A 16,197-nucleotide genomic window follows, 5' to 3' on the forward strand; every position below is an offset into this window, starting at 1 on the left:
TAAATTGGGAATCGCAGTGAATCTTTCGAAAAAAGTCATTTTCCTGGCACAACGTGTTTTCTATCAGTGCAGATCGTGTGTCGAAACGTTCCCTTAGAAAAATTAGTGAATTACTGTGGTGATAATCCTCTACGTTATTTGATTTTCAAACAGCTGAGCAAAACTGAACGTACTCAGACATTTCTCTCTTTACTTATTCTGATCATCACTAAACTGACAAACAATATTTTTAACGCAACGCAATCTGACTTTCAAAAATCCCTACAAAAGAATGGCCCTGACTAACAATAACCTATACCTTTCATGAATCACTTACCTCACAAAAATCTTCGTTACTCGAACTACTGCAATACAGCGAGCGTCAATACTGCCAGCTAAATAAAAGATTCTAACTACTGAAGGCACGAACTACTGATAGGCATAGTTAGCAAATGAAAGATTTTGATAGAGAACAATGTATTTACCTTAATAGTGTTCAAAAGTCATAATATATATATGAGTTCATGACATCCATTCTTACAAATGTACTGTTTCTGACGGACACACGTCCAGATCATCCGCTCTCAAAAATCCGCCATCTCACTTCCCCACATCCACCACTGCTGGCGGCTCACCTCCAACTGTGAAACGCTACGCGCTGTTAACAGCCAACTGCCCAACACTACAATAGCAAACAACAATGCAAACCAGCCACAGACTGCACACAGCACAGCCAGTGATTTTCATACAGAGCGCTACGTGTCGTTACCAATAAAAAACCTAAACAGCCTATTTACAGTGTGGTAGACTACATTATTGACCTACGTATTCCCTAGTATAGGTTATTAATATTCCAATATTTCTATTGGCATAATCGAGTATCATAAATATGCAACATAATTTAATAGTACTATATCAAATTTGGTCCATCTGAAACATTCATGAGTAAATCTAAATCAAGCAACAGGCAGTTTGCATAATAACAGACCTTAAGCGTAGTATTATTTTGTTTGAAAATAATTATTTTATTTAATTTGGACGGCGGCACTAAACAAATACTGCAGGCAATTTGCTTTTATTTCTGTATCGTAATTGCCTGCTGATTGGGTGATGTCCAGTATTTCGGCGTTGTTTCATAGTTCATATTTTGTTAACGAGTTTCATTAGTTTGAAAGTATTATTTTTCTTGTCTCATTAATTCATCTAAAAAATAAATCTGTGAAGGTAAGTGATTGTGTGATGCCATCTCTAATGTGGTGTCTCATTTATTCATCTAAAAAAATAAATCTGTGAAGGTAAGTGTTTGTGTGATGGGAGCTCTAATGTGGTGTCGTACTGAAGACTACTTCAGTTTTACAGTAGTCACAGTGGATTTTATCGTATTAAGAATTTTTTGTCACAAATTACACAAATCTGCAAAAAAATATGTTTTGAAAGTTGTTTGAAATTTCATAACTGACTTTTATGCACTTTTCACCGCTGATTTCAGAAATACAATCCATTTTTTCTTTCATGTAAGGTTTTCTCACAAAAAGGGAGTATTTTTTGGTATAACATCAAAATTTAAGCAATTTATCACATTTTTTTCCAACGTTATAAAATTTTATTTTATTGATAAATCATGTTCTAAACTACATTTTCAGTATAATTCCATTTCTCTTCAAGCTTATAACTCCTTATAATGACGCTTTCGCTTTCTTTCGCAGCTTCTTTTATTGCTTTTCAGGCTGTGGACTCGTTAAGGATCATCTCTTATTATCATCATCCAGCAGTCGTCCAGTGTCATGTTGACGTTCCATCTTCCTCGATATCTTCTTTCCATTTCTTCGATGTATTGGTGGAATGTTTCGCCCTGCTCTTCACTTACATCACCAAGGTTTGCAGGGAAGTAGTCAAGATGTGAGTGGAGATGATGAACTTTAGTGCGCATGTTACAGCCCAGCTTCTTAAAGTAGTCGAGCATGTCTGCGACGATTGTCTTGTAGTTTGAAACTCTTTTGTTTCCTACGAAACCGGTAACAACTAATTTAAAAGATGTCCATGCTGATTTTGCTTTTCTTTCCATTTTGTCCACACAGTTGGGATCTATCATTAGTTTTCTAATGTCTGGTCCGACAAAGATTCCATTCTTTAGCTTTGGCTCGGATAAACCAGGAAACTGCGAAGAAAGATATCTGAAACACCCCCATTCCTTATGCAATGCCTTACCAAATTGTTTCATCAGCCCAACTTAATGCGAAGTGGTGGAAGTAACACCTTTTTGGGATCCACAACGCTTTTCCTCTCAACAAAATGGTTCAAATGGCTCTGAGCACTATGGGACTCAACATCTGAGGTCATCAGCCCCCTAGAACTTAGAACTACTTAAACCTAACTAAACTAAGGACATCACACACATCCATGCCCGAGGCAGGATTCGAACCTGCGACCGTAGCGGTCACGCGGTTCCAGACTGACGCGCCTAGAACCACACCGGCCGGCTCCTCTCAACATTTTTAACCTATACCTTTAAGGTTTTTCTCAGGGGCCAAGATTTTCTTATGTAGTGTTGCTTTCTGTCTCTACTGTCCCATTCACAGAGAAAGCGAGGGAACTTTGTATAGCCACTTTGTTGACGAAGCAGCATTGAGATCACTTTTAAATCACCAAGTAGTGTCCATTTGTGGTCTGAATAGCAGAGTTTGCTTAAAACCAGTTCAAGGATTTGGTAACATATTTTACGTATATCTAGTATAAAAACGGCCAAATAACAGTTTATGGAGATCCTAAAACCAAAATTCAAACTCACTATAGTGCTGAAAAATCGAAAAAGCTGAACGTAGACAAGAACTTGGTGAAACAACAGTACGTGAAGTAATTGTTTCAGTATTTTTTCGGAAAACACCGTTGAAAACACTATAAAAATCATTTAATAAATTTGAAACAATTTTTACGTCACAGACCTGTGCTATTGAACAGAATCATTCCACAGTTGCTAAATTCAGCAACCGCAGGGAATATGTGCATCAGCAGGCACAATATGAAATTACGTAATCGACTTGTGCACGCAGTCATAAATTACGTCCGCCAATGCCGCAATCAACTGGTTTTGCAATGACGTTTGTTCAGTTCCCTTGGCGGTGGCATTATTTCAAAATTATCCAAGTTGATTTCAAGCAAATTAGCCACTGAAAATATCTACTTCCGCCGGCCGGAGTGGCCGAGCGGTTCTAGACGCTTCAGTCTGGAACCGCGCGACCGCTACGGTCGCAGGTTCGAATCCTGCCTCGGGCATGAATGTGTGTGTTGTCCTTAGGTTAGTTAGGTTTAAGTAGCTCTAAGTTCTAGGGGACTGATGACCTCAGATGTTAAGTCCCATAGTGCTCAGAGCCATATCTACATACGTGAAAGGTTAGTACCAACTAGATTCCCTTTAATAAATGATGACTAACTGAAACCCTCAGCTGCCGACAGGTGTTGTTGATATACTTCCATGTGGACAGCTGAAAATGTGTGCCCCGACCGGGACTCGAACCCGGGATCTCCTGCTTACATGGCAGATGCTCTATCCATCTGAGCCACCGTGGGCACAGAGGATAGTGCGTCTGCAGGGACTTATCCCTTGCACGCTTCCCGTGAGACTCACATTCCCAACTGTCCACAATTCTACATATGTATTGCACCTTATAGACATTTGCCCACCCACTCATTACTCGCGCACGCTTTGGCGATTCCCTTAAGAGTTTAGGGCAACCTGTGCGCATTCGCACAGACGAAGGTCAATGGCTGTGTAGCCTTTTTTACTGTCTCCATATATATATATATATATATATATATATATATATATATAAAGACAGTAACTGTACTCGAAAGAACAGATTACTGTTGTTGACCGTGCAGCTTTTCCCTGGAATAAATGATGACTAGGTATATCAACAACACCTGTCGGCAGCTGAAGGTTTCAGTTAGTCATCATTTATTCCAGGGAAAAACTGCACGGTCAACAACAGTAGTCTTCTTTCGAGAACAGTTACTGCCTTCATATATAGATTCCCTTTATTCGTAAATAACTCCATATGAAAAATACGGTAGTTGAGGGTTAGTTGTCGTCGCCAATCGCTGTAGTGGTTTGTATCGTTTCCCCATTTCGATACGACAATATTAGGAACGACAGCCTTGTTTTCGAAATCAGTAGGTACGCCATCTGACGGTCGAGTGGTTTAACCGATTGGACTGTGGTGGCGCTACATACCACTTAAGAAGTATTATTGGACCCATGTTCAGAGATTTTTTGTTACCTTTTGGTGTCAGGAATATTGATGAGCGAAGACATTATGGCAACCTGTTTAATACCTTGTTGCTCCGTCTTTGGAACGAAATATCTCTCAGATCCTGCGTACCAGTAATCTGACAGTTTGTTGGCAGGTTTGTGGAGGTTTTTTTTTTTTTGGTCATCAGTGTACTGACTGGTTTGATGCGGCCCGCCACGAATTACTTTCCTGTGCTAACCTCTTCACCTCACTTGCAACCTACGTCCTGAATTATTTGCTTGACGTATTCCAATCTCTGTCTTCCTCTACAGTTTTTGCCCTCTACAGCTCCCTCTAGTACCATGGAAGTCATTCCCTCATGTCTTAGCAGATGTCCTATTATGCTGTCCCTTCTCCTTATCAGTGTTTTCCACATATTCCTTTCCTCTCCGATTCTGCGTAGAACCTCCTCATTCCTTACCTTATCAGTCCGCCTAATTTTCAACATTTGTAAGTAGGCTGTTTAGGTTTTCTTATTGGTAACTCCACGTAGCGCTCTGTATGAAAATCACTGGCTGTGCTGTGTGCAGTCTGTGGCTAGTTTGCATTGTTGTATGCCATTGTAGTGTTGGGCAGCTGGATGTTAACAGCGCATAGCGTTCGGCAGTTGGAGGTGAGCCGCCCGCAGTAGTGGATGTGGGGAGAGAAATGGCGGAGTTTTGAAATTTGTAAGACTGGATGGCATGAACTGCTATATATATCATGACTATTAAGGTAAATACATTGTTTGTTCTCTATTAAAATCTTTCATTTGCTAACTATCCCTATCAGTAGTTAGTGCCTTCCGTAGTTTGAATCTTTTATTTAGCTGGCAGTAGTGGCGCTCGCTGTATTGCAGTACTTCGAGTAACGAAGATTTTTGTGAGGTAAGTGATTTGTGAAACGTATAGATTTATTTAGTCAGGGCCATTCTCTTGTAGGGATTACTGAAAGTCAGATTGCGTTGCGCTAAAAAAAAAAAAAAAAAAAAAAAAAAATATTGTGTGTCAGTTTAAGCACAGTCATCTATAATTGTTCTAAGGGCCGGCCGGTGTGGCCGTGCGGTTCTAACCGCTTCAGTGTGGAACCGCGTGACCGCTACGGTCGCAGGTTCGAATCCTGCCTCGGGCATGGATGTGTGTGATGTCCTTAGGTTAGTTAGGTTTAAGTAGTTCTAAGTTCTAGGGGACTGATGACCTCAGATGTTGAGTCCCATAGTGCTCAGAGCCATTTGAACCATTTTTGAACCAATTGTTCTAAGGGGACGTTTCACTTTCGTCTGTAGCACCACATCTCAAATGCTTCGATTCTCTTCTGTTCCGGTTTTCCCACAGTCCCTGTTTCACTTCCATACTATTCTGTACTCCAGACGTACATCCTCAGAAATTTCTTCCTCAAATTAAGGCCGGTATTTGATATTGGTAGACTTCTCTTGGCCAGAAATGCCTTTTGTGCCATAGCGAGTCTGCTTTTGATGACCTCCTTGCTCCGTCCGTCATTGGTTATTTTACTGCCTAGGTAGCAGAATTCCTTAACTTCATTGACTTCGTGACCATCAATCCTGATGTTAAGTTTCTCGCTGTTCTCATTTCTACTACTTCTCAGTACCTTCGTCTTTCTCCGATTTACTCTCAAACCGTACTGTGTACTCATTAGACTGTATGTGGTATGTGGCATTAAATGTCTACGCACAGGTCACGTAATTCTCGTAAATAACGAGCCGCTAATTTGTATACACGGTGATGGCGCCCAATAGCGACCCAGATGGGTGCGACAGGATTTACATCAGGCGAATTTGGCCGGCGAGACATCAATGCGAGATCAGTATAATGCTCCTCAAACCACTGTAGCACGGTTCTGGCTCCGAGATACGGACAGATGTAGTGCTGAGAGACGACATCGGCGCGGGCCGCTGTGGCCGACCGATTCTAAGGGCTTCAGTCCGGAACCACGCTGCTGCTACGGTCGCCGGTTCGAATCCTGTCTGAGGTATGGATGTGTGTGCTGTCCATAGGTTAGTTAGGTTCAAATAGTTCTAAGTTCTAGGGTACTGATGACCTCATGACCTCAGATGTTACGTCCCATAGTACTCAGAGCCATTTGAACCAAGCATTGAGCATGAATTGATGCAGGTGGTTTGCAGCTATCAGCATGTCTTCAGTTACGAGGCGCATTCAAGTTCTAAGGCCTCCGATTTTTTTTATAATTAACTACTCACCTGAAATCGATGAAACTGGCGTTACTTCTCGACGTAATCGCCCTGCAGACGTACACATTTTTCACAACGCTGACGCCACGATTCCGTGGCACCGGCGAAGGCTTCGGTAGGAGTCTGTTTTGACCACTGGAAAATCGCTGAGGCAATAGCAGCACGGCTGGTGAATGTGTGGCCACGGAGAGTGTTTTTCATTGTTGGAAAAAGCCAAAAGTCACTAGGAGCCAGGTCAGGTGAGTAGGGAGCATGAGGAATCACTTCAAAGTTGTTATCACGAAGAAACTGTTGTGTAACGTTAGCTCGATGTGCGGGTGCGTTGTCCCGGTGAAACAGCCCACGCCCAGCCCTTCCCGGACGTTTTTGTTGCAGTGCAGGAAGGAATTTGTTCTTCAAAACATTTTCGTAGGATGCACCTGTTACCGTAGTGCCCTTTGGAACACAATGGGTAAGGATTACGCCCTCGCTGTCCCAGAACATGGACACCATCATTTTTTCAGCACTGGCGGTTACCCGAAATTTTTTTGGTGGCGGTGAATCTGTCTGCTTCCATTGAGCTGACTGGCGCTTTGTTTCTGGATTGAAAAATGGCATCCACGTTTCATCCATTGTCACAACCGACGAAAAGAAAGTCCCATTCGTGCTGTCGTTGCGCGTCAACATTGTTCGGCAACGTGCCACACGGGCAGCCGTGTGGTCATCCGTCAGCATTCGTGGCACCCACCTGGATGACACTTTTCGCATTTTCAGGTCGTCATGCAGTATTGTGTGCACAGAACCCACAGAAATGCCAACTCTGCAGGCAATCTGTTCGACAGACATTCCGCGATCCCCCAAAACAATTCTCTCCACTTTCTCGATCATGTCGTCAGACCGGCTTGTGCGAGCCCGAGGTTGTTTCGGTTTGTTGTCACACGATGTTCTGCCTTCGCACCCACGAACGCACTTTCGACACATCCATAACTCCATCACCACAGGTCTCCTTCAACTGTCGATGAATTTCAATTGGTTTCACACCACGCAAATTCAGAAAACGAGTGATTGCACGCTGTTCAAGTAAGTAAAATGTCGCCATTTTAAGTATTTAAAACAGTTCTCATTCTCGCCGCTGGTGGAAAAATTCCATCTGCTGTACGGTGCTGCCATCTCTGGGATGTATTGACTATGAACGCGGCCTCATTTTAAAACAATGCGCATGTTTCTATCTCTTTCCAGTCTGGAGAAAAAAAATCGGAGGCCTTACAACTTGAATTTATCTCGTACTACCAGAGGTCCCATGCAAGCGCAGGGGAATGTCTCCCACAGCAAAATACCGCCCCCACCTGGCTCTGTCCGTAGCATGGTGTACGTTTCGAGCTGCCGTTGACCTCGATGATGGGGTTTGTTCAGACGACCAGCGACGTGGAGTAGCAAAAATGTGATTGACCCGAAGAGGCGACACGTTTCCATTGATCGACGGTCGAATCCCGATGGTCCTGTGACCACAGCAATCGTAACTGACGATGTCGTTGGGTCAACATGTAGGGGTGGTCCTCTGCAGAACCTACATGTTCAACAATATACGATGAACGGCGTGCTCCGAAACACTTGTCCATGCACTGGCAAAGAGGACAGAGAGCACCATCTATCCTGATTTACAGAGCAGATAAGCCTCCTATCTCAACGCGCTGTGAAGAGTCGTGGACGTCCAACCATTTGGCGCCTAGCGGTATTTTCACTGTCCTTCCAACTCTTACCGCGTATGCTCACGACAGTAGCACGTGAGCATTAGTCCAGCTTCTCCGTTTTGGAGATACTCCGTAATGACAACCAGCCCTTTGTCAAAGTCGCTTATCTGAACGCACTTTATCTGCTCCGCTCGCATGCTTTTGTTACCGCGTCACCAGACCGAAACCAAATTCGCGGAGGCCAGTGGCCATAATGTTTTGCATTGTCAGTATATGTCTACATTTTGAAATCCAGTTTATAAACAGGCTGAACGTATACCCCTAATTTTTTATTTGTACCATCAAACTGTTTTTAAAAAAATGTTTGTATAATGTACATTTTTCCTTTCAGAGGGGGGAAAACGTATACAGCACGATAAATTTTGTATTCAGTTCGACATTAATATAGCTCACCTGAAATGTACGCTCTAAGACAAAAAAAGAAAGACGCATCACGATGGAGTTAATGTAAGTAGGTCACAAACTGATATTCACACAGATATTTACGCAAAATGCAGCTCTGGTGGCCCCGTAGATGAACGTGTGACGCTGCAGCGGAGTTTAACCGCGCATGTGGCAAGGATAGTAAATAGGGGACATGTCGATACTAGGGTGTGAAGTATCTGCTAATTTCATTCCGTGTACACAGCTGGAGAGTAACTATACCTCGCAGACAGGCGCGTGAACAATACAAGACGCGGATGTGAGCATTTGAGACAGGATCTTAGTTAGGTTCAAAGAAGCCGGTTGGAGTAATCGGCGCATCGCTTGACATTTGAATAGGGGCGGTGCCAGTATTGGACAATGTTGGCAGGAATGGATGAACCGTGGCCACACATAGCGCCAGAAGGAAGCAGTAGACCAAGAGAGACTACAGAACATAGGGGTCGAGCAATCGTCAGAGAGACGCTCATAGCCCCAGATTCATCGTCATCCATCCGACGTGCAACTGGCGCTTCCGTTACGACAATGACAATTAATAGGCGCCGGCCGCGGTGGCAGAGCGGTTCTAGGCGCATCAGAAGTCCGGAACCGCGCGACTGCCTCGGGTATGGATGTGTGTGGTGTCCTTAGGTTAGTTAGGTTTAAGTAGTTCTAAGTCTAGGGGACTGATGACCTCAGAAGTTGTCCCATAGTGCTCAGAGCCATCTGAACCGTCAACAGACGGCTCGCAGACAGGGGGCTGAGTTCACGACGACCCTTGCGCCGACTACCAGTGACCTCTGTACACCAACAAGCGCGTACGACATATACACTGAAGGAAAAAAATCGCAGCACCAAGAAGTTGTGCGCCATAAACGAAAGCTGGTAACTAGGCGTCTTTCTAGATCTGAAAGATGATGGCTGTTCAGAATGACGTGCTGCGTTCTGTTATCTAGGAACTCTTCAATCCAATCACACAATTGGTCTGATAGTCCATATGCTCTTGCTTTGTTCATTAAACGACTGTGGGGAACTGTATCGAAGGCCTTGCGGAAGTCAAGAAACACGGCATCTACCTGTGAACCCGTGTCTATGGCCCTCTGAGTCTCGTGGACGAATAGCGCGAGCTGCGTTTCACACGATCGTCATTTTCGAAACCCATCCTGATTCCTACAGAGTAGATTTCTAGTCTCCAGAAAAGTCATTATACTCGAATATAATACGTGTTCCAAAATTCTACAACTGATAGACGTTAGAGATATAGGTCTATAGTTCTGCACATCTGTTCGACGCCCCTCTTGAAAACGGGGATGACCTGTGCCCTTTCCCAATCCTTTGGAACGCTACGCTCTTCTAGAGACCTACGGTACACCGCTGCAAGAAGGGGGGGCAAGTTCCTTCGCGTACTCTGTGTAAAATAGAACTGGTACCCCATCAGGTCCAGCGGCCTTTCCTCTTTTGAGCGACTGGTTGTAAGGAGGTTGTAAGGAGGCCAGTTGCCTGCCCCTACGCTTGGAGTTATGGTCTGGTATCCGATTTCGTACGACAGCGGAGCACCCTCGTGGTAATCCCACGCACCCTGATTGCAAATTTTTTCTTCCATCTGCTGACTCGACCTGTTCAGCTGCCATTCAGAATTCCAGGGGTTATTTTTCAACAGGATAACGCTCGCCCAAATACCGCTGTTGTAACTCAACATTCTCTACAGAGTGTCGACACGTTGCCTTGGTGTGTTCGATCACCAGATATGTCGCCAATCGAGAAGATCGAGAAGATCATAGGGTGACAACTCCAGCGTCATCCACAAAAAGCATTGACCATCACTGTATTACCTGCCAGAAGGCAACAGCCATGGAACTCCATCCCACAAACATTCATCCGCCACATGTACAACACAATGCATGCAGGTTTGCAAACTTGCATATAACATTCTGGCGGTTGCATCGTTTATTATTGTACCAGCATTTCACGTTGGTAATGGCTTATCTAACGCTTACATTAGAAATGGTTCAAATGGCTCTGACCACTATGGGACATAACATCTGAGGTCAGAACTTAGAACTACTTAAACCTAACTAACCTAAGGACATCACACACATCCATGCACGAGGCGGGGTTCGAACCCGCGACCGTAGCAGTCACGCGCTTCCGGACTCAAGCGTCTACAACCGCTCGGCCACCGCAGCCAGCTTGTTTACATTAACCACTCATCCTGCAATGTTAATAACTTGAATATACCACCAAAACAAATTTATTCAGGAATTCGCCGGCCGAAGTGGCCGTGCGGTTAAAGGCGCTGCAGTCTGGAACCGCAAGGCCGCTACGGTCGCAGATTCGAATCCTGCCTCGGGCATGGATGTTTGTGATGTCCTTAGGTTAGTTAGGTTTAACTAGTTCTAAGTTCTAGGGCACTAATGACCTCAGCAGTTGAGTCCCATAGTGCTCAGAGCCATGTTAGACCCCATGTGTGGTTGGCAATTTTTTTCTTGTTTCGGTCCGTACTACCTCCTCCAGAAATATGGAAAGCAAAGAGCCTGCAGTAGAAAAGATTTGTTTCAGAATATCGAAAACGAAGAAGTGCTCACGGCTCGTAAAGTATGCATTTTAGAGCCGTTGTTTACTGGACATTTTGCCGGCCGGTATGGCCGAGCGGTTCCAGGCGCTTCAGTCTGGAACCGCGCGACCGCTACGGTCGCAGGTCCTAATCCTGGCTCGGACATGGATGTGTGCGATGTTCTTAGGTTAGTTAGGTTTAAGTAGTTCTAAGTCTAGGGGACTGATGACCTCAGACGTTAAGTCCCATGGTGCTCAGAGCCATTTTACTGGACATTTTTGCTTCCAATGATCCCTCCTATCACATCCATGAATACTGACCATTTCTTGTCGGACCCACTATGTACAATGATAACAGCAGAGGGCCTGTAACGCTTCACTGGGGAATCCCAGATACAAAGTGAATTTCTCTGGATGACTTCCCCTCAGTTACTAGGTACTGTGACGTTTGTGGCAGGAAACCATGAATCCCATGGCAGAGGTACAAAATCCGTCGCCAAGGAAAAAGGAAAACAGGCACCGATTGCGACCAGGTTACTATCTGTGACTGGAGTTCTAAGGGGGGATCGGAGTCGGTGAAATAATGCACTATGTACCCTCGAACACACACTGAAATGTAGGTATACAGCCTTACCTCTCCAAAACAATACTCATACCAGCTAGGCTTAAATCTACACTCCTGGAAATTGAAATAAGAACACCGTGAATTCATTGTCCCAGGAAGGGGAAACTTTATTGACACATTCCTGGGGTCAGATACATCACATGATCACACTGACAGAACCACAGGCACATAGACACAGGCAACAGAGCATGCACAATGTCGGCACTAGTACAGTGTATATCCACCTTTCGCAGCAATGCAGGCTGCTATTCTCCCATGGAGACGATCGTAGAGATGCTGGATGTAGTCCTGTGGAATGGCTTGCCATGCCATTTCCACCTGGCGCCTCAGTTGGACCAGCGTTCGTGCTGGACGTGCAGACCGCGTGAGACGACGCTTCATCCAGACCCAAACATGCTCAATGGGGGACATATCCGGAGATCTTGCTGGCGAGGGTAGTTGACTTACACCTTCTAGAGCACGTTGGGTGGCACGGGATACATGCGGACGTGCATTGTCCTGTTGGAACAGCAAGTTCCTTTGCCGGTCTAGGAATGGTAGAACGATGGGTTCGATGACGGTTTGGATGTACCGTGCACTATTCAGTGTCCCCTCGACGATCACCAGTGGTGTACGGCCAGTGTAGGAGATCGCTCCCCACACCATGATGCCGGGTGTTGGCCCTGTATGCCTCGGTCGTATGCAGTCCTGATTGTGGCGCTCACCTGCACGGCGCCAAACACGCATACGACCATCATTGGCACCAAGGCAGAAGCGACACTCATCGCTGAAGACGACACGTCTCCATTCGTCCCTCCATTCACGCCTGTCGCGACACCACTGGAGGCGGGCTGCACGATGTTGGGGCGTGAGCGGAAGACGGCCTAACGGTGTGCGGGACCGTAGCCCAGCTTCATGGAGACGGTTGCGAATGGTCCTCGCCGATACCCCAGGAGCAACAGTGTCCCTAATTTGCTGGGAAGTGGCGGTGCGGTCCCCTACGGCACTGCGTAGGATCCTACGGTCTTGGCGTGCAATCGTGAGTCGCTGCGGTCCGGTCCCAGGTCGACGGGCACGTGCACCTTCCGCCGACCACTGGCGACAACATCGATGTACTGTGGAGACCTCACGCCCCACGTGTTGAGCAATTCGGCGGTACGTCCACCCGGCCTCCCGCATGTCCACTATACGCCCTCGCTCAAAGTCCGTCAACTGCACATACGGTTCACGTCCACGCTGTCGCGGCATGCTACCAGTGTTAAAGACTGCGATGGAGCTCCGTATGCCACGGCAAACTGGCTGACACTGACGGCGGAGGTGCACAAATGCTGCGCAGCTAGCGCCATTCGACGGCCAACACCGCGGTTCCTGGTGTGTCCGCTGTGCCGTGCGTGTGATCATTGCTTGTACAGCCCTCTCGCAGTGTCCGGAGCAAGTATGGTGGGTCTGACACACCGGTGTCAATGTGTTCTTTTTTCCACTGCCAGGAGTGTATGTTTCACTTCAGGACTTATATAGCCAATCCTCTCCACTTAACTTACGTGACAGAAGTTACGGGGTAGCGATGGCCTATGCACATATACAGACGGGGGTAGAATCGTGTGCACAAGGTAGAAAAGGGCAGTGTACTGGCGGAGCTGTCACTTGTATTCAGGTGACAAGGTTTCCGACTTGATTGCGGCCGCGCGACGGTAATTAACATTGAACGCGAAATAGGAGTTGGAGCTAAACGCATGGGACATCTCATTTCGAAAATCGTTAGCGAATTCAATACTCCGACATCCACAAAGTCAAGAATGTGCCGAGAATGCCAAATTTCAGGCATTACCTCTCACCACAGACAATGCTGTGCCCGATGGCCTCCACTTAACGACCGAGAGCAGCGGCCTCGGCGTAGAGCTGTCAGTGCTAACAGACAAGCAACACTGCGTGAAGTAATCGCAGAAATCATTGTGGGACGTACGACGAACGTGTCCGTTAGGACATTACGTCGAGTTTGGCGTTAATGGGCTATGGCACCAGACGACCGACGCGAGTGCATTTGCTAACAGCACACCTCTCCTGGTGTCGTGATCATATCGGTTGGACCCTACACAGCTGGAAAATCGTGGCCTGTTCCCGATTTTAGATTGTGAGAGCTGATGGAAGGGTTCGAGTCTGGCGCAGACCGCACGAAGCCATGGATCCAAGTTGTCAGCAGAACACTGCAGAAACTGGAGGTGGCTCCACAATGATGTCGGCTGTGTTTCCATGGAATGGACTGGGTCCTCTGATCCAACTGAACCGATCATTGGCTGGAAACGGTTGTGTTCGGCTAGTTGGAGACCATTTGCAGTTATTCATGGACTTCGTGTTCCCAAACAACCGTCTCACGTCAGTAGACCACAGTTTATCACGATTGGTTTGAAGAACATTGTGGGCAGTTCGAGCGGATGAGTTGGCCACGAAGATTGCCCGAACATCGAACACTTGCAGGTCATAATCGAGAGGTCAGTTCCTGTACAAGATCGTCCTTCGGCATCACTTTCCCAATTATGGACAGCTGTAGAGGCAGCGCGGCTAAATATTTCTGCTGGGGACCTCCAGCGACTTGCTGAGTCCATGCTACATCGAGTTCCTGCACAACGCTAAGCAAAATGAGGTCCGACACGATATTAAAAGGTTTACCATGACTTTTGTCACCTCCGTATATAGTCCCAGTTACCATTTGCTTTTAATAGAGGTGATAGTGGTTTTTGGTTTATCTTCAGTTTGCTTACCGTGTGCGCCACTGGGAAGATGGTCAACGACTGACGACTGCTATCTTCAAACAGTTTAGCCCGAACGTCGTCTTACCTAAAACAAACAAAGACGTCACGTATCACCTAAGGTGGATGAGAAAAATGTAGCAAGCACATTCATTCGCCAACCTAGCAAAATAAATAAATAAATAAAAATAAAAATAAAAAATAGCATGGCACTTTTTGCGGTCTGTTTCGAAGACACTTAACTGTCTAAATCAAACGTTTTTCTTTTATGTTGTTCTCTGGTTTAATTTAGCTCTCCACTCTACTGTCTCCTGTCCAATCCTCTTCATCTCTGAATAATTACTGCAGCCTACGGGGGTTGGACAAAATTGTCGAAAGAACTCAAACGCAACACATTAGGACTCCTAATACAGTGGCGGGAAACAATTGGCAGTCAACACAGCTTCCAGTCGCCTCGTAATGGATAAAAAAACATGTCCTGTATGAAACTTCCTGGCAGATTAAAACTGTGTGCCCGACCGAGACTCGAACTCGGGACCTTTGCCTTTCGCGGGCAAGTGCTCTACCATCTGAGCTACCGAAGCACGACTCACGCCCGGTACTAGTTCTGCAAGGTTTGCAGGAGAGCTTCTGTAAAGTTTGGAAGGTAGGAGACGAGATACTGGCAGAAGTAAAGCTGTGAGTATCGGGCGTGAGTCGTGCTTCGGTAGCTCAGATGGTAGAGCCCTTGTCCGCGAAAGGCAAAGGTCCCGAGTTCGAGTCTCGGTCGGGCACACAGTTTTAATCTGCCAGGAAGTTTCATATCAGCGCACACTCCGCTGCAGAGTGAAAATCTCATTCTGGAAACATCCCCCAGGCTGTGGCTAAGCCATGTCTCCGCTATATGCTTTCTTTCAGGAGTGCTAGTTCTGCAAAGTTCGCAGGAGAGCTTCTGTCAAGTTTGGAAGGTAGGAGACGAGATACTGGCAGAAGTAAAGCTGTGAGTACCGGGCGTGAGTCGTGCTTCGGTAGCTCAGATGGTAGAGCACTTGCCCGCGAAAGGCAAAGGTCCCGAGTTCGAGTCTCGGTCGGGCACACAGTTTTAATCTGCCAGGAAGTTTCATATCAGCGCACACTCCGCTGCAGACTGAAAATCTCATTCTGGATGTCTTGTATGCTTTTCAAGGAAATCTTATACCACTCTTCCTTCAAAATAGAAGCCAACTCCAAGGCGATGAAGTTGGAGGTGGATGGCGATCAAGCATCGTTCTCTAAAAAGTACACCACAACGGCTGAGTCACATTGAGATATGGTGACTTTGATGGCCTTCATCCTCGTGCTTACAAAACCAGTCGTGCACGATGTGAGCTGAACAGGAGTCCTGTCGTTTTGGAACACAGCATGGTCATTGGGGAACAAACATTGTACCCTGGAATGGACGTCGTCAGCCAGAATGGCCACATAATCCTTGGCAGTATCGCTACCTTACAGAATAACCATGTAGCCGATGGAATACCACGATATGGCTGCCCAATTCACCCCCAAACGCCCGCCACGTTTCACTCTTCGGACGTACACACGACCAGCAGATGCAAACAGTATCGAACATTGCTCATCCCAACAAATGTCTTTCTTGCATTGCTGCATAGTCCATGTTCTATGACGTAGGCACCACACTTTCCTGTTACTGGCATTTGAATCACTGATGACTGGGTTTGTAATTCCA

General features: G+C 46.0%; 1 non-coding gene across 1 annotated transcript; it reads right to left on the reverse strand.

Moving 5' to 3' along the window:
• Nucleotides 1–3,472: 3,472 nt before the first annotated feature.
• Trnat-ugu lies at nucleotides 3,473–3,547 on the reverse strand. The gene has a single exon. It is a non-coding gene; the product is annotated as a tRNA-Thr (tRNA).
• Between the last annotated feature and the right edge of the window lie 12,650 nt (nucleotides 3,548–16,197).

This window comes from Schistocerca piceifrons, chromosome 11 (genome assembly GCF_021461385.2).
Source record: "Schistocerca piceifrons isolate TAMUIC-IGC-003096 chromosome 11, iqSchPice1.1, whole genome shotgun sequence".
Classification (NCBI taxonomy): domain Eukaryota; kingdom Metazoa; phylum Arthropoda; class Insecta; order Orthoptera; family Acrididae; genus Schistocerca; species Schistocerca piceifrons.